This window comes from Zingiber officinale, chromosome 10A (genome assembly GCF_018446385.1).
Source record: "Zingiber officinale cultivar Zhangliang chromosome 10A, Zo_v1.1, whole genome shotgun sequence".
In the NCBI taxonomy this organism is placed as follows: domain Eukaryota; kingdom Viridiplantae; phylum Streptophyta; class Magnoliopsida; order Zingiberales; family Zingiberaceae; genus Zingiber; species Zingiber officinale.
In genome coordinates, this window is record NC_056004.1 from 64308507 (window position 1) to 64332804 (window position 24298).

Here is a 24298-nt window from a genome sequence, read left to right on the forward strand (position 1 = left end):
AATTTTTATTATGTGGAAGAAATAATTTATTAAAGAGAATTTAAATTAAAATATCTCTCTTATAAAAGATCTACAAAAGATTAAAGAAAGAGATTAGATCACTTTCCTTATTTGTAGATTGGTGAGATATTTTATTTTCTCTTTAAAATTATTCACATGTTGATAAAATTAAAATTATAGAAATTTCCTTTTATCAACCGTGAAGAGACTTTTAAAGAGAAATTTTATTTTTTAAAATTTCCGGAAACAAATTATGAAGTTTTAATTGTTGATTAAAACTTGTCTAATTTTTTCCTTCATTGATGTGGCCGGCCATTGGTTTTAATTTGGGAAATTTTATTTTATTTTTCTCAATAAAATCATGTCAAGGAAATTAAGGAAATTTTATTGTAATTAAATTTCCTAATTTGCCTAGGCCAAGGAATATAAAAGAAGGGGTGAGGGTGCCTTCATGAGACACAACATCTATTATTTCTCTCCCTCTTTTGTTCCTTGGTGTGGCCGGCCATCCTCTCCCTCTCTTCCTCTTGTGGTGGCCGAACCCTTCTCTTCCATTGGAGCTCTTGTGGTGGCCGGATACTACTCGGAGAAGAAGAAGAAGAAGGAGAGAAAGCTAGCATCTCTTGGAGCTTGGTTAGTGTTTTGATTTTCTTCCTTGGTGAAGCTTCCTCTTTGTTGGCCGAACCTAGCTAGGAGGAGAAGAAGGTGATTGGTGGTTTCTCGTCTCGGAAGATCGTTGCCCACACAACGTCCGAGGTTAGAAGAGGAATACGGTAGAAGATCAAGAGGTTTTTTTCTACAAGGTATAACTAGTAATTTTTCTTTCCGCATCATGCTAGTTATTTATGGAAATAATACCAAATACAAGAGGCTTACGTTCTAGAATTTTGAATATGTTTTTCGATGTTGTGTTCTTTTGTATTTTCTTTTCCTTGTGATTTGATTGTTCTCTTTGGTTAACCTAAAGTTATTTTAGGAAATTAAATATTAGCTTTCTATAAAAGGTTTTGTCTAGTCGGTGGTGGTTGCTCCCATATCCAAGAAGGCTATGTGCCTCGCCACGTCAGTACTGGGAACCAATTATGGAAATTAATATTTAATGGAATTAATAACTTAAGGAGACTTGGGTCGAACGTGTTAAGTTCCGCAGGAGATCCAAGTCAAAACCTAAAAGAACAAATAGATTAAGTTTTGGATCAAACGTGTTAAGTTCTGCAGGCGATCCAAAATTTAATTTAAAAGAACACATGGTAGCTAGGAAAAGGTTCAGACCTTTGTACAAAATTTTTGTACAGTGGAACCTATAGGTTTTCCGAGTAGCAACCAACACATATGACCTTATTGTGTATCAATGGTGGACCACTTTATGAATACTTTTCAAATTAATTCTACCCAAAAAACTTAATACTAGGTTTTGGTCTAATTAGCTCATGTTTGACTAGGGTAGCTTCTGCCAGATCCACTAAGTCTAGTGCACCAGGCAGAATATATAAGATTCAGCCTAGACATGCCTTCGATAAAACCTCCTTGGCGTACTATAATCCCAATCCATTCTGATGCTATGTTATTAGGGTTTGGTAAACCTTTTTAACTAACCATTCTAAACTAAGCAGAAAAGTAAACCTAATCATAATCATGCAAAGTTGGTTAATCAAATTGGTTGAACTGTTTTTCTATTTGCTCCCCCTAAGTCATAGTTAGATATGGTCTATCTAAGTAGTGAATTTGACTCTTAGGGATCAAATAATGATTTTGTTTGATTGGTTTGGTTAAACATTTTTTACGAACCCATGCTTGGACTTGATTTCTAACATTTTGACTAATTAAGGACATATATGATTTGTTGGTTTTGTTTGGTTTATAGCAAAGTCTCAATTTGTTGTACACTGCTCGTTGTGCCCCAAGTACCATATTTAGAGACTTGGATCCCAGTTTAAACTTTTCCAATGTTTTCTTGAGTCGCTCGACTTGACTTTTCAAGTTAGAAGTTTCTTAAGTTTCGCAACTTGAGTTGAAGTTCCAACTTGAACTTGGTTAGTCAAGTTACTCAAGTTAACTTGCTCCTTAAGGTAATCAATTTCCTTAAGTAGCAAGTTATTTTATTTTTCAGATTTTGTTAATTTTTTAAACAAATATTTAACTGCTTTAAGTAAATTTGACTTTGAATAAAAGGTTACCATATTGGGACCATCAAAAATAGATATGGATCCGTGGCTTCTCTCGGACTCAATATTTGTCTCAGACTCGTACTCTTCCTCGAGTTAACTCGAAATCTTTATTTCTTGCCAAAAGAGAAGATGTCTCAAGTGCTTTGGTTCTTCCGCATTGGACTCCTCGAAAGATGACTCGTCTCACGTCATTTTGAGATCCTTCTTCCTTCTTATTGATTTTGAATTTTCTTCCTTCCGATTAGGGCATTCCTTTTTGAAATGCCTCTTCTTGTTGCATCCATAACAAATCATTTCTGATTTATTTTGCATCTGGTTGATTGGTATCTTCTTAGTGTTTCTTTTGAACCTCTTTTTTGTTAGTAGTTTTTTGACCATGTTGACTAGCTCCTCTTCATTGGTTGAGTCTGAGTCAGATTCACTTTCTGGTTCATTCTTGGCTCTGGTCTTGGTTTCTTTACTTGATCCTGCATACAAGGCAATACCTTTCTCGACTTGACTCAAGTTAGACTATTCGTGTAATTCTAATTCACAAAAAGTTCATCTAATTTAAGAATTGAGAGGTCCCTTGAAACTTTGTATGTATTTATTATTAATGCCCACAAAGCGTTTCTCGAGAAGGCATTTAGTGCATACCTTATCATGTCGCAGTTCTCTAGATTGCGTACAATCAGATGTAGACCATTGAGAATATCCTTTAATCTCGCGTGCAGTTGCATGATAGTCTCTCCGGGAAGCATTTTAATATTAAATAAATTATTTAATAGTAAATCTCTATTATTTATCTTAGATTCATCGGTTCCTTCGTGTAGCTTTGCTAGATGGTCTCAGAGTTCTTTTGCATTTTCGTAGGGCCCGACTAGGTTCAATTCCTCCATGGTTAGGCTGCACTGAATTATGTTGATTGCTTTATAATTTAGTTGTGCCTTCTTAATCATTGGGGGAGTCCAATCTTCTAGTTATATCAGAGGAGTGTATCCTTTGAGTATGGTAAACTAAAGCTAGATGTCAGACTTGAGGTAGCACTTCATACTATTCTTCCAATAGTTGAAGTTTTCCCCTTTGAACAATGGAGGGCGGACAGTGCTATACCCTTTTTGGTAAGAGTTTGACATCCTTGCAATCAAAGAATAAGGAAGAAGAAAATTTCTAAGACTCTCGTCTTGGGATTAGCAGTGCGGGATAAAGAACAAAAAGTATTACTTAAGAATAGCTACCAGGCTCTGATTGTAAAATACGGTACATAAATAAGCGCTAAATAATAGGATTATTGAGAAATAATCTTATTGGATTTTTTTTGGAATTTTTAGAAATTTTTCTGGAATTAATCGGAGCTCATACGACGTATTTAGAGGGGATGCACTTATGGGCTCGAGAAAGACCTGTTTGGAATACCAGAAGGTGGGAGTTGATTGAGGAATGGATCTAGGGTTTAATTAAAATCCCTAAGTTATAAATTAAAGGTTGTCCGTGCCCCAGCTTCCTCATCGCCGATTCCCTTCTTCTTGCTATCGAGTTTCAGCACCCACCGGCCTCTCCTCCTCTCCCGAGCCCTCACCTCCTCCGTCGAACTCCTTTCCCTCGCCGAACCACTTGTCCCCAAGCCAAGCCGGCGATCTCTCCCTCACGCGAGCACCAGCCAGCCTTTCTCCCTCGCACGAGCAGCAAGACACCGACGTTGCCAGCCATCAATGCCGCCGACCATGGGAGATCGGTAGCCGTCTAGTTTCTCCCTCACATGACTCTGTTCGATGGTCGATCGAGCTGGCAGCACTTGCTAGCCACTGCCCCTTTCTCCAAGCTTCTTCTTTCTTCTCCTGAGTTTTTCTAGTTGTGCCCTAGCTTCCATTTGTCACCGGGAGGGTGGAGTTGATGAAGGGGGGTGAAGACAAACTCTTCACCTTGCTTGCGGATCCGAGCAAGCCAACGTCAATTCTATCAATGAGGTGCATCTCCTCCTCTTCACCGGATCGGACAAAGCTGTGAATCAAAGTGCTGTTCCTTTCATGGGCAATGGGTTGTATTGATCGAGATGTGATCAGTGCCTCCAACATTAGTTGTTGCTGGTCAGCCATTGCGACTCCAACCTGTTTTCGCAACAACTTCACTTTAGCTTCAACAATGAACATCCAGTAGTAAGGTCATCGCCGGCCCTTCCTTTTAGTGGGCAATGGGTTGCTATTCGGGTAGAGATAGTGAAGAAGTAGTGAACCTCCGGCAAAAATATGAAAGTTGCTAGATCAGCCGTTGCAACTCCAACCTTGTTTTCGGCAACAGCTTCACAGTAGCTTCAACAATGAATTTCCAGTAGTAAGTTTCTCCGGCGGCGGGTTAACAATAGTGCAATCAGATTTGGATAAGTCATAGAGGTAATTTCTTATATGAATTGGATTCGATTTTAGTTATGGAAAGAGTATGATTTGTGTAATTAGGATTGATTGAATAGCATGATTTTATGTTTGTTGTTAGGATCATTGGATTGATTATTAGAGTGTTTGATTATTGAATGAGGATTATTAGGTATGTTAGATTTATGTTGAATTGACTTCTTAGTAAATGGATGGCTACATGGATCAATCAAGGAATTAATATTAGTTGGAATTAATCATTAATTAGGGTTAAACCAGTTTAACTTTAGTTTAGGTGGTTAATCAATGATCATATTGTTAGCTAGAGCCCTAGAGCCAATCATTTGATGATTGTATATTGGACTTATTGTATCATATTCTATATAAATAAAGGCATTTAGATTTTGGTTATTATACTTACTTGTATTGGTGCCAAATAAACTAAGTATAATAATGCCCCTGAGTAGACGGTTCTCACCTATATCAATCGGTTAGTTGAACCGATAGTGAGATGATATAGGGAACACTACTCTTGATCATTCCTAGTCGAGTATTAACATTCAGGGACAATGTTAATGCAATAAGACTAGCATGTAGGTCAACTCGATGACTTGAGATCACAAGTCATGGATATAGAGATATCAAGTTGACACATGGGTATACATTAGAGAATGTATACTGAATGACCCGCCATGAGAAAGTATCATGGATCGTTATATGAGTGTCATATACTTTCTCATGTGGCTATTAGTATGACTACTAGTCCTTAGACCTGAAGTCACCATGGTTCCCTACATAAGGAGTTATGTACTTTGGTTTCGTCAAACGTCACCCGTAACTGGGTGGACTATAAAGGCGATTACTGGGTATATAACAAATTATGTAGAGGAATGTGAATGATGTAGATGGGATCTATCCCTCCTATATGACGGGAGAGACATCGGTATTCTTGATAGAGAGAGACCACGAAGTGCATGGCCATGCCCAAATGAGTCAATATGGGATATTGAGCTCATTTGATTTAGTGAGTCTACTTGGAGTTCAAGATTTAGATTGGTCAGAGGATGACACGGTCTATGCCTCACATTGATCAATCTAGATGTCTAGGATAGAAGGACACTTGTCATATTTTGTGAGGAGTCACAATTAGTAGTCACAAGGTGATGTCGGATCTCGACATTCTTGTAGCTTGGGTAGTAATGATGTGTTGCTAGATACCGCTCATTACTTATGCTCCTAAATGAGTTTAGGGCATTGCCAACGTTACAAGAACCTATAGGGTCACACACTAAGGACAATTAGATGGAGATTAGGTTCATATGATGAACCAAGAGGATTAGATTCATTTGATGAATCAAATTGGATTAAGAGTAATCCTAATTGGGCTAACTTGAGTTCGACTCAAGTTGATTCATGTGTTCAATGAGTCTAATTTAGATTATGACTCATTGAATCAATTTAATTTAATGAATTAGATTCATTATATATTAAATTGACTTAAATCAAATGGTTAGATTAGATCAACCATGGAAGAGATTTGGTCAAGTTTGACTTGACTTGAGAGGAAGATTAGAAGTCTGGTTTGACTTGACTTTATGCCACCTCATTGGTGAGTTGACATTGATGTGGACTAATGATGTTACTCCACATCATCATGGTTGCCACGTCATGGGAGTTACTAGTGAGTGCCACCTCATGGAGGTTACATTCTCTCCTTGATGACAACTTAATGCATTAATGAGGGGAGTTACACATGAGAAAGGTGGCCGACCACATTTTGAATGGGGTGTGAATTGATTTTCATTATTCATTCAAGTGTGGAATTTTGCATCTTCTTCCTCTCAAGCTCTCCCTCTCCTCCTTCCTTGGCCGAACCACATAGGTGCTAGCACACCTTGGTTTTTGGTCACTTCCACCTAGTGTGTTCGTGTGGATACGTGTAGAATGTTGTCTACATTGACAACTTCGAGATCCGGCGTACCGAGGACGAGCGGGATACGCAAAAGGGCATGCAACAAGGGTAAAGATCTTCATCATGTAGATCTAGAAGGTTTGTAACTCGTACTCGTATGTTTTTGAATTTTTCTTCGCACGAGATCCGTTGGCTAGGGTGATTCGGGGTTTCCGCGACGCGAAAAAGCGGTTTTCGTGCCCCGTAAAACCCAACACATATTTCGATTAGGGTTACCTTAAATAAGCTTGGGGATTTGATTTAGCTATTTAATTCCTATGTAATTAGCAAAATCTGTATATCATGTATTGCAGGACTTCAATTCGAGACAAGCATCTCAAAGTGGGATTTATTTGATACGATCTATGTATAAAGGCGGGTACTTCTTACCTTGATTCTGTAGTTCTTTGAACTTAGTGCATGAGCTATCTTTGGATAGAAACTGCTTTTACCTTGATCCACTCTTATTTTTCCTGTACTTGATACTTCCACTCGATCTTTGAGATATTCATTTCCATATCTATACAGTCTCTCATTGATATCCATAATACGTAGCAGATACTAAATACCATGTTTGCATGTTTTGATTGATGTTTATTTATGTACTGTATTGAGCATGCTGGCTTCATGTAGCATACCTAATTTCTACTTATATTTGTATGATGACTGTCGCATTTTGCGCATCATATCATTGAATGCATGTCAACGATAAATTCTCCCTTATGGTTGAGAGAGTCGTTGACCAGGGTCGCATGCTCGACCACTCGAGAGAGTGGTAGCTGGAGCAGATGTTGCTTGTCCTATCGTGCCACACTCGACCACTCATGGGTAGTGGTAGTTGGAGCCGCGAGCAGCAAGGACCCCCATCGCAGACGTAGCTAGTTAGCTACTATGCAAGTGTCCCCTCAGCCACTCGAGATAGTGGTAGCTAGAGTGGTGTAAAGTGTGCCACTTACCCGACCTCTCGACCATACAGGGGTCATGGTGCTGAGAGGTGGGCGGGAGTGACCATCTGTGCATACGCTGTTATTATACTTGCTTTGGTTGCTGTTGTTTACATATACTGTTATTGCTTACTTATGCTGCCATCGTTTACTGCTGTTGTTCACTTATGCTGATATGTTTACTCATGTTGAGATATACACTCGTTGTAGGTGTTTAGACACTGTTTTATTTATTGGTAAAATGGATACATCTCACATATTTACCCCTGTAGTTATAGGCAGTACTGTAGTAGGCTTGTGTCACCCCTGACCTTCTATTGTTAGCCTAGGATATGGCTTCAAGTATGAACATTTATTTTCACATCATGGTAGTATCTTCTATCTTTCTTTATGAGATTGTACGGTTGGCACTCTCTATGTGTATGTTATGTTCATGCACTATCATTCCTATACCCACTAAGTCCCTAAACTTACCACGTCACAAATTGCTTTTCTTTCGCTAGGTAACAGGTAGATGAGTCATGGATGCTTGGAGAGATGCTGCCTGCCAATCCTATGTCATATCCGAGGAATGATTTTGGTTTGGTTTCTCTTTACTTGCATTTTGTATTCGTTGGATTTGGTGCTATGAGAACTAACTATATTTTGATACTTGTTTTGCAGACTTTATATCTGTGATGTTTTGTGGACTTTGCATTTGTGGGTTTTCTTTCCGTTATTCCGCTGTGTTTTCAGTGCAGCTGTGTGGGTTGCTAGTGTTTTAAACTGCGTGGGTGTTATTGTTTTGTTCCAGCCAATTAGGCTGTATTATATAAACTACGTGGTTATGTGTATTCCAGCCGTATGGGCTGATGAATATGTTATTATGTTGTTTGTGTATGTATATTGCTTCATATTGTCACCGGTACAGGGGAGATGCTGCCGAAAGTTTATCGGTAGGGACTCCTCTAGGGGGTGGCATTGATACCAATTGAAGGATCAAAAAGGTGCGATGGAGGGGGGTGAATATTGCATTTAAAAACTTTTCTTTTGCTTGTTTAACAAATCAGAATAGGCAGTGGAAATCAAAAAAAAAACAATACAGATGGCACAAGTTGGTTACTTGGTTCAGAGACTAGGTCGACTCCTACTCTAAGACTCACGATCCTTAATCATACTGTTGGACAATCCACTAAAACTCTTCTCTCCAAAATCTTCGGAAAGAAGCAGCGTGTACAATATGAAGAATGCAAGATAGTAACAAACTACTATCTTTTGGAAATTAAAATAATATAATCTTAAACAAAAATATACCGACAATATGTAGTAGATTGAGCTCAGTCGGTACTTCTGGATGGTGCAGTAGCTTGCTTGAAGATGAGAAATAGAGTAGTAGCATGAACAGAGATTTAGTACAGAGGTGAATCAAAAACTGATGATCTGGTTCGGACCTCAAACTCCCCTTTCATAAGCATGGTTCGGTCGACTGATAAATCCATTGGTCGACTAATCTGTTCGGTCAACTAAACCTCCTGTCGGTCGACTGAACGCACTCCCTTCCTTCTTCGTCGAGATTCGATTTTCACACATTTATGAGCTTTAATGGTTCGGACAACTAATCACCTTATTCAATTGACCAAACAGTGAACTTCCCTATTTGCTGAGATTCACACTTATTTCTCCAATAATGAAGTGATCGTTTGGTAGACCGATTCCTGAATTAGATTGACCATCAGCCCGAATTCCTTCTTTGCTTTGGCTCGATCTAATCTGTGTCACATCATCAAGGTTCGGTTGATCGATTTGCTAGTTCGGTCGATCGATCAGGCTTTGATCGGACTTCGCTCTACTCTAGTTTGATCTATGGTGTCACGCCCCAGAGGAGTCCCTGTCCGAGAAAATTTCGGCAGCATCTCCCCTGTACGGTGGATGTCACGCCCCCAGAGGAGTCCCTGTCCGAGAAAATTTCGGCAGCATCTCCCCTGTATGGTGGACAATCTGAAACTTTCCTACATCTCATATACCTCAGCCACAGGCGGCTGGAATCATAACAATAAATAAAAATACATTCCACACAACCATCCACGCAGTTATATATAATCAAACAAAGTAGTAATACTCTGACTCGAAAACCACCCTACTCAACTACACTCGTAAAGCTCAAAACCGACGAACCCACCTCTTCTGCCGTCCAGGCAGGCATGTAGTAGAGTAAATCCAAATCATACCAAAAGTCCATCCAACGGAAAGATTCCATACAATATCCATATGTAAAATCCAAAACAAAACTAAAACAAAGTCTGATAGCGAAAAGCTAAAATAAAACAACAACTCAAAAACCAGCAGAGGAGTAGCACTACGTGCTGTGGGGACCAGCGACTGGAACTCCCTCCTGACAGCATCAACCTGAAAATAACAACAATGGAGGTGGGGTGAGTCCAACACTCAGTAGGTACAATTGATATGCAAAGTAAAGAAACAACACCTAGCACTAATCATGCGTACAGTCTCCTGATAAGAAAGATAAAAATGCATCTGAAGTAAACAGGAGAATACTATACTAACCAGGTCCTGAGTATAAGGTCAAACAGTCCGAGGGATAAGGAAATCCTGTATGTATGTCAAACATAGGTATCCAAACAATATGCAGCATATAAATGCAGCAAACACAAACACAAGCAATAAATGCATCATGCATATGATGCCAATGATGCGTCCTGGTCACCCCTGACGCCAGTCGATCATCTCACACACAATATTGAGGCCGAGTGGGTAGGGCTGTGACAACCGTGCACTCTGTCGTCACTACTCCTGATGAGTGACCGAGTAGACGGGATGCTGTCGGAGTACACCTATCCTCCTACCCCAAATCATAGATGGGGGAGCGCAATGCTCTCAACTCCCGGTACACGATGACGGGGAGGAATCCCTGCCGGATAACACGTTGTGTCACACTACCCATGAGCGGACCAACGGTGCCTAACAGAGTCCTTGCTGCAATACACTCTGCCTGAATCGACCACTAACCCATGAGTGGTGGTGTGTGCAGATCCATGTAACTGGCGATGTGCTCAACAATAATGGAGCGGACTATCGCACAGCATGCAATCATGCAAATGATGCATGGCAATAACCATATAAACATCCTGACCTAATCCATATATATAGAAAAGTGCACCCTAGGTCAACGAATCATATCGAATCAAAGGTACACAGAAGGTATAAAAACCTAGGTCCTGAACATGGTGAAGCATGGTATATCACTACCCCCTATAAGCTTGTATTAACAGGTAAAATATACATGAGATGCCAACCAATCAATCAATCAAGCATGTACAAAGATTTGGGTAGTGATTAACCGAAACAGATAAGAAACACAATTAATGCAACATGTTAATTTCATTACTAAGCATATCAAAGACAAAAAGTCAAAAGTACCCGCCTCCGATAAAATAGAAAGGTCCAGTCCGACTCTGAGATACTCGTCTCGCGTCACAGTCCTGTGTCAAACAATAAATCTTTTTATTTAGCTACACTTCTCATAAATAGCTAAATACAATCTCTAATCCTAAAATTAGAGTAAAACCCTAATCGAATATAACTCAAGTTAACTAGAGTTAACTTCCTTAACCTTAACCATTCTACTATTCGGTTTCAATTGAAACCTACACACGATTCCAAATTAACATATAATGCCAACACAACTAGCAAACATCTACAACAAAGTCCAAAACCCTAAATCTTACCTCAAACTCACAGCCAGATAGTTCCTACCGGATAAGGGTTGTTTTGCTGCTGTAAACAAAAACAAGCAAACCTCACAATTGTTACGCAAAGCTTACAACCTTATAAAAACTTCCACTGACAGCTACCTAGAATCACCAAATCCTTACCTTGTTGCTGCTGGATCAAGACTTGTGACCGAATTGGGCTGTCCGGCACTAGACGGTGACTACCTGTTGCTTCCTCATTCCCTCTCTGTCGGTGACTGATGGAAGAAGAAGCCGGCAGTGAAGAAATGAACCAGGGCACAACGTCAAAAATCAACCGATGGGGAAGAAGGCTCGGCAGAACCTGGTGGCCGGAATGCAGAGGTGCGGTGGCGGCTGGGATGCACACACTGTGCCGGCGATAGTGCTAGGGCACAGGGAAGGACTCGGCAGTGACTCTCGTCGTCGGCGGAAGAAGCTAGGGCACGGTGGAACCAACAGTGGTACGCGGGTGCCGGAATCGGGGTGGCCGGCGCTTCTCGAGTGGCTGGCGTCGGGTTAGGGCACAAAAAGTAGCAGCCGACGCTAGGAACTCCACGGCAAGGGCTAGGGCTCCAGGTGGTCGACGGTGGCTCTCGACTAGGGCAGAGGTTGGGTCGCCAGTGTCGGCAAAGGAGAAGAGGAAGGAGATGGCATCGGGCTCGGGGGGTTTGTACCGGCCGGGGAAGAGGCAGTTAGGGCAAGAATCGGGAGAGAAAAGCTTGGCGTCGGCGCATGGAGATGTGCTCGAGAGAAAAGGGTAAACGGCGATAATGAGAAAATAAAGAAAATAAAAAAAAAATAAAAGAAAAGGAAATGTAAATATAAACATTTCCTCGTTTAGACGGGGTAGTCTAAACAGACTTTTCCGGGCCCCATCTTGATCCCCGTTAACTCGTCCATACGAGTTCCGAAAAATTCCCAAAAATTTCCAAAAATTCCTAAAAATTCCCTTATTAAGATTCGCCTATTTTCCGGTATTTTACATTCTCCCCCACTAACAAAAATTTGGTCCCCAAATTTCATTATCTACCATCAGCAAGTACTAACAACAGATATAGAGTATAAATGCTGAACGGTAAATAAATCACATACCTCAAGTGAAAAGATGGGGATATCGAGCTCGGATAGTATCCTCGAGCTCCCAAGTATCCTCCTCGTCCGAATGATGTTGCCATCCGACTTTAACCAGTCGGATAGTCTTGTTCCGCAACTGACGCTCTTTCCGGTCGAGAATCCGTACCGGAACCTCCTCATATGTAATGTCAGGCTGAACTAGAACCGGAATATCTGCCAGCACATGTGTCGGATCAGGTACGTATCTCCTCAGCATCGATACGTGAAATACATCATGAACGCCTGACAGGGACGGTGGTAGTGCCAATCGGTAAGCTACTGCTCCGATCCTCTCCAAGATCTCGAAAGGACCAATGTACCGCGGAGCTAGCTTACCTCTGAGGCCAAATCTCTTCACCCCTTTAGTGGGCGAAACTCGCAAAAACACATGGTCGCCAACAGAGAACTCTAGTGGTCTGCGTTTCCGATCAGCATAACTCTTCTGACGATCCTGCGCCTCTGACATCCTCCGTCTGATAGTACGGACCAACTCTGCATCCTGCTGAACTCTATAAGTCCCAACAACTGAGCCTCTCCAACCTCATCCCAAAGGACGGGTGTCCGACAAGGTCTACCATACAACACCTCAAACGGTGCCATCTGGATAGCCGAATGGAAGCTGTTGTTGTAGGCAAACTCTACCAACGGCAGATGGTCCTCCCAACTGCCTCCGAAATCCATAACACATGACCTCAGCAGGTCCTCTAAAGTCTGAATGGTCCGCTCTGATTATCCATCTGTCTGTGGATGGAAAGCTGTACTGAAACGGAGCTGTGTGCCCAAGGCCTGCTGCAGACTCTGCCAGAAACGAGACGTGAACCGTGGATCTCTATCCGAAATGATACTCAATGGAACACTATGTAGTCTGATAATCTCTCGACAATACATATCTGCCAATCGATCCAGGGAATCAATCCTCCGGATCGCTAAGAAGTGCGCTGATTTGGTTAATCGATCAACAATTACCCAAATCGCGTCATGACCTCGTCGTGTCCTCGGCAACCCTACCACAAAGTCCATGGTAATGTGATCCCACTTCCACTCAGGAATAGGAATCCGCTGAAGTAATCCTGCAGGTCTCTGGTGCTCAGCCTTCACTTGCTGACAAACAAGACATCTAGCTACGAAATCCGCGATGTGTTTCTTCATACCGTTCCACCAATAGGAACATCTCAAGTCTCGATACATACGGGTCCCGCCTGGATGGATCGCAAATCGAGAACGGTGTGCCTCCTGAAGTAGCTCCTGTAAGACCGGATGAGACTGAGGTACACATAATCTGCCTCGGAAGTATATGATACCCTCCTCATCTCGTGTAAACTCGGTCTGCTGCCCGGAAGCTATCTGACTGCCAATAAACTGCAAATGCTGATCACTGGCCTGTGCCTCTCGGATCCTCGTCTTGATCGACGACTGAGCAACCATGGTAACATGAATACCTTGCTCTGTCGGTCCTTGCTCCTCAAGATCTAACTCCGAGAAACTCTGAATCAAATCCGTAACTGAACTCCGGTGGCAAGCCAAAGTCCCTCTAGACTTCCTGCTGAGTGCATCTGCAACCACATTAGCTTTCCCCGGGTGGTAGCTAATGGTACAATCGTAGTCCTTCAAGAACTCCATCCATCTCCTCTGTCGAAGATTAAGCTCCTTCCGAGTGAAAATATATTTGAGACTCTTATGATCAGTGAGAATCTCAAATGTGATACCGTATAAATGATGTCGCCATAGCTTCAGAGCAAAGATAATGGCAGCTAACTCCAGGTCATGAACTGGGTAATTCTTCTCATGCTCCTTCAGCTGACGAGAAGCATAAGAGACTACTCTGCCGTGCTGCATCAGAACAGCGCCCAAACCCTGAAGAGACCCATCGGTGTAAAGTACAAATCCGTCCTCTCCAGAAGGTAAAACCAAAATTGGAGCCGACACTAATCTCCGCTTCAGCTCCTGAAAGCTGGTCTCGCAATCCTCGGACCATGTAAACTTCACGCCTTTCCTGGTAAGATGTGTCAGTGGCATAGCAATACGCGAGAAGCCCTCGACAAAACGTCGGTAATATCCGGCCAATCCCAGAAAACTACGGATCTCCTGAACTGACTTCGGCTGCTCCCAACCGGTGACAGCCTCGATCTTCTGAGGATCAACTGAAATACCTCTGCTAGAAACCATGTGTCCCAGAAAACCAACTGAGGATAGCCAGAATGCACACTTGCTGAACTTCGCGTACAGCTGATGTCGTCGAAGAATCTCCAAGACTGTGCGAAGATGCTGTGCATGCTCCTCCTCGGAACGAGAGTAGACCAATATGTCATCAATGAAAACGATAACAAACTGATCCAGATACTCCAGAAAGATGCGATTCATTAAGTCCATAAACACCGCTGGAGCATTGGTAAGCCCAAATGGCATTACCAAAAACTAATAATGACCGTATCTGGTACGGAAAGCTGTCTTCTAAATATCTGAGTCTCTGACTCTCAGCTGATGGTATCCGGATCGCAGATCAATCTTAGAATACACTGATGTACCTCTGAGCTAATCAAACAAATCCTCAATCCGTGGTAATGGATATTTATTTCTGACGGTCACTGAATTCAGCTACTTGTAGTCAATACATAACCTCATGGTGCCGTCTTTCTTCTTGACAAATAGAACTGGAGAATCCCATGGTGAAACACTAGGGCCAATGAATCCTCTGTCTAAAAGCTCTTGGAGTTGAACCTTCAGCTCGTTCAACTCTTTTGGTGCCATACGATACGGAGCTTTCGATGTCGGCGCGGTTCCCGGAATCAGCTCAATAGCGAACTCCACTGGCCTTCTGGGAGGCAAACCTGGCAGCTCTTCTGAAAATACATCTGGGTACTCCCGGACAACAGGAACGTTGGAGAGCTGCGAACTACTATTGTCCTCAGTACTGATCAACGAAAACAGAAAACCATGACAGCCGTGAGACAGTAGCTTCTGCACCTGAATCGCCGAAATAATCGAGATGCCGTCGTCTCTGATGCCAGTGAAACTCCACGAGGGTTGGTTCGGAGGCCGGAAGGTGACCACCCTCGTCTGGCAATCAACGGTAGCATGATATACTGACAGCCAATCCATGCCAATAATGATATCAAACTCGACCATCTCCAATACTAGAAGATCTACCGTAAGTATCATGTTGCCAAAGTCTAACGGGCAACCTCTGATCTCCTGGGTGGCGTCTAAAGTATCACCGGACGGTAGGGAGACAGTCAATCGCTGCAACCTAACAGTAGGTAATCTACCAATCTCCCGCATAAAGGTACGGGATATAAAAGAGTGCGAACTACCAGTATCAATCAAAATATCAGCCTAAATGCATAAATAAAAATCGTACCGCGGAAAACGGATCCGTCGGCCCGCTGAGCATCCTCTCTGGTAATCGCATGAACACGACCAGTCTCTGGCGGAGGAGGAGGTGGTAACACTGCCAGCGGCTGCTGCGGCTGGGCAGAAGCCTGCCACTGAGGCGCTGCTGGACTATGTGCCAGATAAGACTGAGAGGATGGTGACTGATACTGTGCAGCTAGCTGGGACTGAGTCTGATACTGCCCCTGAGTCGGATAATAAGGTCCTAGAGCAAAACTCTGGGGTGCTACAGAAGCACTGGAGTACTCCTGTCCAAGCATGCCAAATGCTGCTGCGGAGGGAGCTGCTCCCTGCTGACGCTGTGAAGATTGGGCTTTCTGCCCTCCTCGATATGCCCCTGACTGACTAGACTGTCCCCTCTGACCTGACACTCCGGAAGCCGTGTGCTGAGCCTTCAGCTGACACTCTCGGCTCTGGTGCCCCGGTAGTTTGCAATAAAAGCAAACTGACTGTCCCAGAGAGCAAGCTGGGGTGAGGTGATCTCTGGATCCACATCTGAAACAATGAGTATCACCGGAAGGTGGTTGCCGGTTCTGCTGAGAAAGCTGGGAACGTCCTGAAGAAAATCGCCCTGATTTCTGAGACCTACGAGACGCCCCAGAAGTACCCTGACCTGACCCTCTGCGACTACTCTGAGGCTGTCCTGTCGCCTGAGTCTGCTGGACCTGCCCTGATGTCTGACCCGTATGCTTTCTTTTCCTGTCCGGATATGTTGTCTGCCAAGCTAACTCTATCATCAAAGCTCGATTCAATGCATCAGAGTAAGATGAAATCCCTAATCCGGCAAGCTGTACATGCAGATAACCATCCAATCCCTGTATAAACTGCATCATGCGAGTTCTGTCCTCCGCAACTAACTCTGGACAAAACTGAGCCAACCGGAGGAATTCAGTATTATACTCGGTCACTGAGCGATTATTCTGCCTCAGACTCATAAAATCCTGTCGGCGAGCCATCTGAAAGGACAGTGGAAAGAAACGGCTCTCAAAAGCCTCTCTGAACCTGGTCCATGTGGCGTTGCGCTCACCAATAATAGAACGCTGAGTAACCCACCAGGTATTAGCTTCATCCCATAAATGGTAAGCAGCCAACTCTGCTTTCTCCCACTCGGAGCAAGCCATATAGAAGAAAGTCTGCTCCATAGTCTCTATCCATGACAGAGCCATACTCGGATCGAGATCCCCGCGGAAAAGAGTGAAACGAGTCTTCATCGACTCAGCCAGTGCTGGAATCCTAGCTCGTGCAGCGACAATATCAGTGATCTGTGTCGGGACGGCTGCAGGAACTGGCGGAAACAGCCGATACAGGTGGTACCGCGGAATATACCGGAGGAGGAACTCCCGGTGCTGCTGTATATACCGGAGCATAAGCCGTCGGTGGTACTGCCTGGGGGACAAACGTGGTGGCAGCTGGAGGTACGGTAGGTAATGGTACCGGATATGGTGCAGCTGCTGCTACTGTAGGCACTGGGGGCACAGGTGCCACTGGTGTCGGGTACACTGTAGGTCCAGGTGGCGGTGGTGCCGAGTACCTCGTAAGCTGCTCTGGAGCAAATGTCGGGTACACAAATGGTACCCCTGATGGTACTGTAAACAGGGTAGGCATGGATACCGTCAGTGTGGCCAAAGTAGGTATCTCTACAGGAGCTATCGGGATTTGAGAGCCCGATGCTCCCGCTGCATCCTGAGTCTGTCCCTGAGTGACAGGCTCACTAACAGTGGGCATCTCTGGCATATCTAGAGATCCCGTGGTCCTCGCACGTGGTCGTCCAGCACCACGTCTCGCAGCAATACGAGTAGATCGTCTCATATCTGTTAAATTAAATTACAGATATCAATACCAATATAACAACATAAAATAACAACATACCTATTTGCCGTCTGGAGATGTTCCGTCGCTGTCCAGTCCCCAATTCCGAACGTACATATCGCCGGAAATCCAAATAAATCCGAAATGAAAATCTGAAACATAACCATATCGAAAATCCGATAATGCCCAGTTTGACTCGCAAACCTGGCTAACCCAAATATCCAGAATACCAACAACAGGTATCCGATAAGTCTCTAGAACACCAAAAGCAAGTATCATAACCCGCTCTGATACCAAAAAAATTGGTATCAGATAAATCCTGAAAATCCAAAATACGAAACAAAAGATCGTAAAATTGCGCTCTGATACCACTAAATTGTCACGCCCCCAGAGGAGTCCCTGTCCGAGAAAATTTCGGCAGCATCTCCCCTATACGGTGGACAATCTGAAACTTTTCTACATCTCACAAATACCTCAGCCACAGGCGGCTGGAATAATAACAACAAAATAAAACATCACCATGCAGTTATATATAATCAAACAAAGTAGTAATACTCTGACTCAAAAACCACCCTACTCAACTACACTCGTAAAGCTCAAAACCGACGAACTCACCTCTTCTGCCGTCAAGGCAGGCACGTAGTAAAAAAACACATCGAATAAAAATCCATCATCATCACAAAAATCCATACAACAACCAAGTATCCAAACAAACCAAGTCCACACATAATCAATAAATGCAAAACAAAACTAAACGATATATAAACCATCGAGGTCTGCAAAGATCTAGCACTACGTGCTGTGGGGACTAGCGACTGGAACTCCCTCCTGACAGCATCAACCTTAAAATAACAACAATGGAGGCGGGGTGAGTCCAACACTCAGCAGGTACAATTGATATGCAAAGTAAAGAAACAACACCTAGCACTAATCATGCGTACAGTCTCCTGATAAGAAAGATAAAAATGCATCTGAAGTAAACAGGAGAATATTGTACTAACCAGGTCCTGAGTATAAGGTCAAACAGTCCGAGGGATAAGGAAATCCTGTATGTATGTCAAACATAGGTATCCAAACAATATGCAGCATATAAATGCAGCAAACACAAACACAAGCAATAAATGCATCATGCATATGATGCCAATGATGCGTCCTGGTCACCCCTGACGCCAGTCGATCATCTCACACAATAGTGAGGCCGAGTGGGTAGGGCTGTGACAACCGTGCACTCTGTCGTCACTACTCCTGATAAGTGACCGAGTGGACGGGATGCTGTCGGAGTACACCTATCCTCCTACCCCAAATCATAGATGGGGGAGCGCAATGCTCTCAACTCCCGGTACACTATGACGGGGAGGAATCCCTGCCGGATAACACGTTGTGTCACACTACCCATGAGCGGACCAACGGTGCCTAACAGAGTCCCTGCTGCAACACACCCGAATCGACCACTAACCCATGAGTGGTGGTGTGTGCAGATCCATGTAACTGGCGATGTGCTCAACAATAATGGAGCGGACTATCGCACAGCATGCAATCATGCAAATGATGCATGGCAATAACCATATAAACATTCTGACCTAATCCATATATATAGAAAAGTGCACCCTAGGTCAACGAATCATATCGAATCAAAGGTACACAGAAGGTATAAAAACCTAGGTCCTGAACATGGTGAAGCATGGTATATCACTACCCCTATAAGCATGTATAGACAGGTAAAGTATACATGGGATGCAAAATAAATCAATCAATTAAACATGTACCAAGATTTGGGTAGTGATTAACCGGAATAGATAAGAAACATAATTAATGAAACATGTTAATTCCATTACTAAGCATATCAAAGACAAAAAAAAGTCAAAAGTACCCGCCTCTAAAAAGAAAGGATCGTATCCGGTCCAAAGCCAACGTCGAGATACTCGTCTCGCGTCAAAACCCTAAGTCACGAACAAATAAATATATTTTATTTAGCTACTATTTACATAAATAGCTAAATAAATTCTTAAGAACTATTTAGGGCAAAACCCTAAGTCAACCTACTAACCATATAATTCAAATTCACTACAAAATGTATCACGATCCTACACTTTACCTCAAATCACAGCCACTGATTGCTGCTAATCGTTTACTGCTGAAATGAGGGCTGCCGGAACAACGGCAACTGCTGGGAACAAAACAAACAAACCAAATCATCAATTTTCCTTCCAAACTATGTTCCCAAAACATAACCATTACCTCTACGGTGGCAGTTCCTTGTGTCTAACTAAAACACCCCTCACAACTAGCTGCTGGTGACCTCCTGTGGCCGGAGAAATGGCTGACAGTGTACATCGTCAAAAACCCAAATCCTAACAGCGTAAGGATTTGGTGAAGAAGGAACTCGGTAGTGGAAACTAGGGCTCGGCAGAACCCTGCGACCTCAACTAGAGCTCACGACAATCGTGCTAGGGCTGAGGCTTCGTCAACAATGGCAGAAGCACTAGGCAGTGGCGTTGGCACTGTGCAGAGGTGCGGCGGGTCGTGAGCACAAGAAGAAGAGGAAATCGGGTGTCGGCCTGACCTAGAGCGGAGGAATTCGCGGCGGTCGGCACAAGGGGTGCGGCGCTGCTTTGCTGAGGACAAACGGCCGGCGTCAGTGGGCAGAGAGGAAGATGATCGGGGTGGCTTGGTGCGTCGCCGGCGGCTAGGGCACCGAGACAGAGAAGAGGTGAGGAGATGGCCGGCGTCAGTGGCAGAGATCAAACTTCCGGCGATGCTAGGGCTTCGGCAGCAGGGAGAAGAAGACCGGGACTGGCTAGGGCACGCTGCTTCGGCTCGGGGGGAGAAGTAGAGAAGAGGAAGGAAACCGCCGAATGGTGGTTAGGGCGTGGGAGCGGCGTCGGGGAGAAAATGATTCGGTGCTCGGGTTCGGCGAGAAAGAGGGAACGGCAGAAATAAAAGAAAAAGAAAAATAAATAAAGAAAGGAATTTAGAAATTCAACTTTTCCTCATTTAATTGGGGTGGCCAAAACAGGCTTTTCCGGACCCCATACTTGTTCCCGTTAACTCGTCCATACGAGCTCCGAAAAATTCCCGAAAAATTCCCTTATTAATATTCGCCTATTTTCGGTATTTTACATATGGTCTAAGTCATTTGGTTCGGTCGACCGATCCTTGGGTTCAATCGATCGATCAGGTCGATTCCTGCAAAATAGAGTTAAACACAATATATTCCTACAAAACAAAGGTTAGCAAGTATAGTATGATGCATGAGTAGTAATTGACATTAATATTGTCTTGATCTCAACTTGGAAACCTTCTAGGTTTCTTCAGTTGGATCAATGACCTAGGGTTTGTTCCTTCCTGGAACACAACCTCACTGTCGCTCCTCTCCAGTTTGCTTACCTCAACCTACCTGCCAAACATTGATCTTCCAGACCTGTTTGGACTTTGTTGCTTAGCATCCGATCAGCTCACCAAGACTTTCCCTTGATCTTCGGTCCTCTAGACCTATTGAGCTTCCCTGCCAAGTGGCGGATCCTCACAACATGACTTAACTTGAGCCTTTGACAACATCAAAACTCAGGTTCGATTCTGGTGCACCCTGCTGCACCAACAACCTTGGTCGTGTGGATACACACGGCCTTGTGGATTTTCCTGAGCCAAAACCTACTATGGCCATGTGGAATCCACATGGTTGTGCCACTGGACTAGAGGCCAGGCATACCTTGGCCATGTGGATGCCACACATCCATGGCACGTGTCATGCTAGGCCCGTGTCCAGTTCTATTTAAGAGGAGTTCTTCCCCTTTGGAAGATCCAACCTGGATGAGATCTTGACTTCTTCAGCTCTTTCTTGGATGATCCAAAGCTAATTCCATCGTCTCCATCCCTCCAAAAGGAAAGGATTGGATCTAACATACCAGATATGCTTCTTCTCCCTTCTTTCTCTAGATTAGATTTTGATGCTTTCAATTTTATTGTCTTTGGACTATTTCTCTAAGCTATGGAGTAGATCTCTTATTCTAGGATTAAGGGAATAATTGTGATGTGAATTGATGCAAAACTCATAGATTTTCTAATTTTCTATCTATATGATATTGCTATGTCTTATATCTATTTGATCTTATGTGTGTGTATTGTGCTTGAGCTTAATTTTCATGTTTGATTGAATGTTTGTATTGATTTACTATTCTTGTAGAGGGAATATCTTAGATCGTATGATCGAAGGGCCTTAGTGATAAAGGTATCCCATTTTTGAACATCCGAGTATTACCTTGAAAGGAGAAGCAATCCTCCACAAGGAAATAGGGAATTAGACATAATTGTTGCTTCTATTTCTATGTTATTGAGTGTTAGTGTGTTCTTGTGATTTATGATCAAGGGGCCCTAGTGATAGAGGTATCCCATTACATTACTTTATAGAAATCACTTCCATTTAGTAGCATAGGACATGGGTTAAGATAGCATTCTGGCTTGACCTCCGCGGGGAAGAGCCGATAATGAATCTCACTTCCAACAAGAGCATAGAATTAGAGGATTGGCAATAAGTGATTCATGATACATTGATTAGCATCACAATAAAATCGAACCCTAGAACATTTCCCAAACTAAGTTCCTAAACACTCTCTGTCTCTTTCTCATTCTTACTTCTCTTTACTTAGAGTGTGACTCTCAACCATCAATCGTTTAGCTAATTCACCGTGAGTAATCGCTAGTGCTTATAACTAGTCCCTATGAGATCGATATTTTATTACTTGACGACAATTGTATACTTGCGGGATCACATTAAATTTTTGGCGTCTTTGTCAGGAACTGCACTTATAACATTAGTTGTAATCACTTGAGTTAGTTTAAATTTGTTTTCTTTCTCATTTTGTAAATATTTCTGCAATACTATTTTTGTAAATATATCTTTCATTTGCTTACTTTATTTCTAAAATTTCTTTCCTGCATTTGATTTCTTACACCTTGAATTGTGCTTTAGGAATTCTAGCTGTTAAGATCTGTATTTCTAGTCAGCAAATCAATTGATCATATAAAGATTGTTCAGACCCCTTTGAAAGACTATCCTGCTCCTAAATTAGCAAGGGATTTGAGTCCGATTGTGTTACTAGAAATACATGTCTCTAATTGTGCTATTGATCTGGCCTTTATTTCTAAAGTTTAAGAAAATTAGTTTGGAGGGTTAGACTCAGAAAGTCCTTATACACAATTGATAAAGTTCTACAGATATTGTGATACATTGAACTATGAAAGGATTTCTACTGACTGTATTATGTTAGTGGTTTTCCCTTGTAGCCTCAAGGGTGATGCAAAAATATGGATAAACACTCTGCAATCCAGAAGTATAAAGACTTGGGACAAACTTGAAAGAAAATTTTTGAACAAATATTTTCCCCCGAGAAAGACAACTCAACTCAGGAATCAAATTTTAAACTTCACACAGAAAGAAGGAGAAACATTATGCCAAGCATGGGGTGAATTCTTAACTCTCTTATACCAATGTCCACATCATGGGATTGAAGATTGGCTAGTAATCCATATATTTTATATAGAGATATCTTTCCAGAATAAAAATCTATTAGATTGGGCATCAGGGGGTTCTCTACTCAACAAAAGTTTGAATGAAGCGTGTGAAATCATCGACCGAGTAGCAACGAATCTTAATGAATGGTCGGTAGAAAATCATATGACTCTCTCATTCAGAAGTCCAAAGGGAGAAAAACCCAAAACCTTTTTAACGAAGACATTCATCTCCACCATGAAGACCTTATAGAGCTAGTACGCTGGTGTAGTGGAGCACTAACACGGATGTTAGAAGGTATGAATTCTCCAACTAAAATAACTATGGACTTGGATTGTGGGGATTCCATAGATGGAAATGGGTATAACGGTGATTGTTTACTCCTTCCCACTTTAGAAGATCCCTTAGAGGAAAGTTAGAGCTATGAAGACTAGTGGGAGACATGGATAGAATCCCTAGACCAATACAGGAGTATAAACAACTAATGATAATTAAGCAGAACTCTACTATACCTGAAATCTCACCACCTTAAGTGTAACTAAAACTTTTGTCATCCAATCTCAGATATGAATTCTTAGGGCCAAACTCCACATTTCCTGTAATAATCAACTCAAATTTGAGTGAGTTGGAAACCAAGAAACTACATAAAGAGGTAGCTTGCATAGAAAAGTGATTAGGTATACTATTGATGACATAAAAGAAATCAATTTTTCTTTATGCATGCACAGGATTTTGTTAGAAGAAGGCCATAGAAGATCCTTTTGTTAGTTAGAGCCCAAGAGCCAATCATTTGATGATTGTTGTATGGACTCATTGTATCATATTCTTCTATATATAAATAAAGGTATTTGTTTTTGGTTATTATACTTACTTGTCTTGGTGCCAAATAACTAAGTATAATAGCATCCTTGAGTAGAAGGTTCTTACCTATATCAATCGATTGGTTGAATCGATAGTGAGATGATATAGGGAACACTACTCTTAATCATTCCTAGTCGAATATTAACATTCAGGGACAATGTTAATGCGACGAGACTAGCATGTAGGTCAACTCGATGACTTGATCTCACAAGTCATGGATATGGAGATATCAAGTTGACACATGGGTATACATTGGAGAATGTATACTGAATGACCCGTCATGAGAAAGTATCATGGATCGTTATATGAGTGTCATATACTTTCTCATGTGGCTATTAGTATGACTACTAGTCTTTGGACCTGAAGTCACCATGGTTCCCCTACATAAGGAGTTATGTACTTTGGCTTCATTAAACGTCACCCATAACTGGGTGGACTATAAAGGCGATTACTGGGTATGTAACAAATTATGCG

General features: G+C 42.5%; 1 non-coding gene across 1 annotated transcript; it reads right to left on the minus strand.

Moving 5' to 3' along the window:
• Positions 1 to 22853: 22853 nt before the first annotated feature.
• LOC122028323 lies at positions 22854 to 22959 on the minus strand. Its single transcript, XR_006124729.1, has one exon. It is a non-coding gene; the product is annotated as a small nucleolar RNA R71 (small nucleolar RNA).
• Positions 22960 to 24298: the final 1339 nt, after the last annotated feature.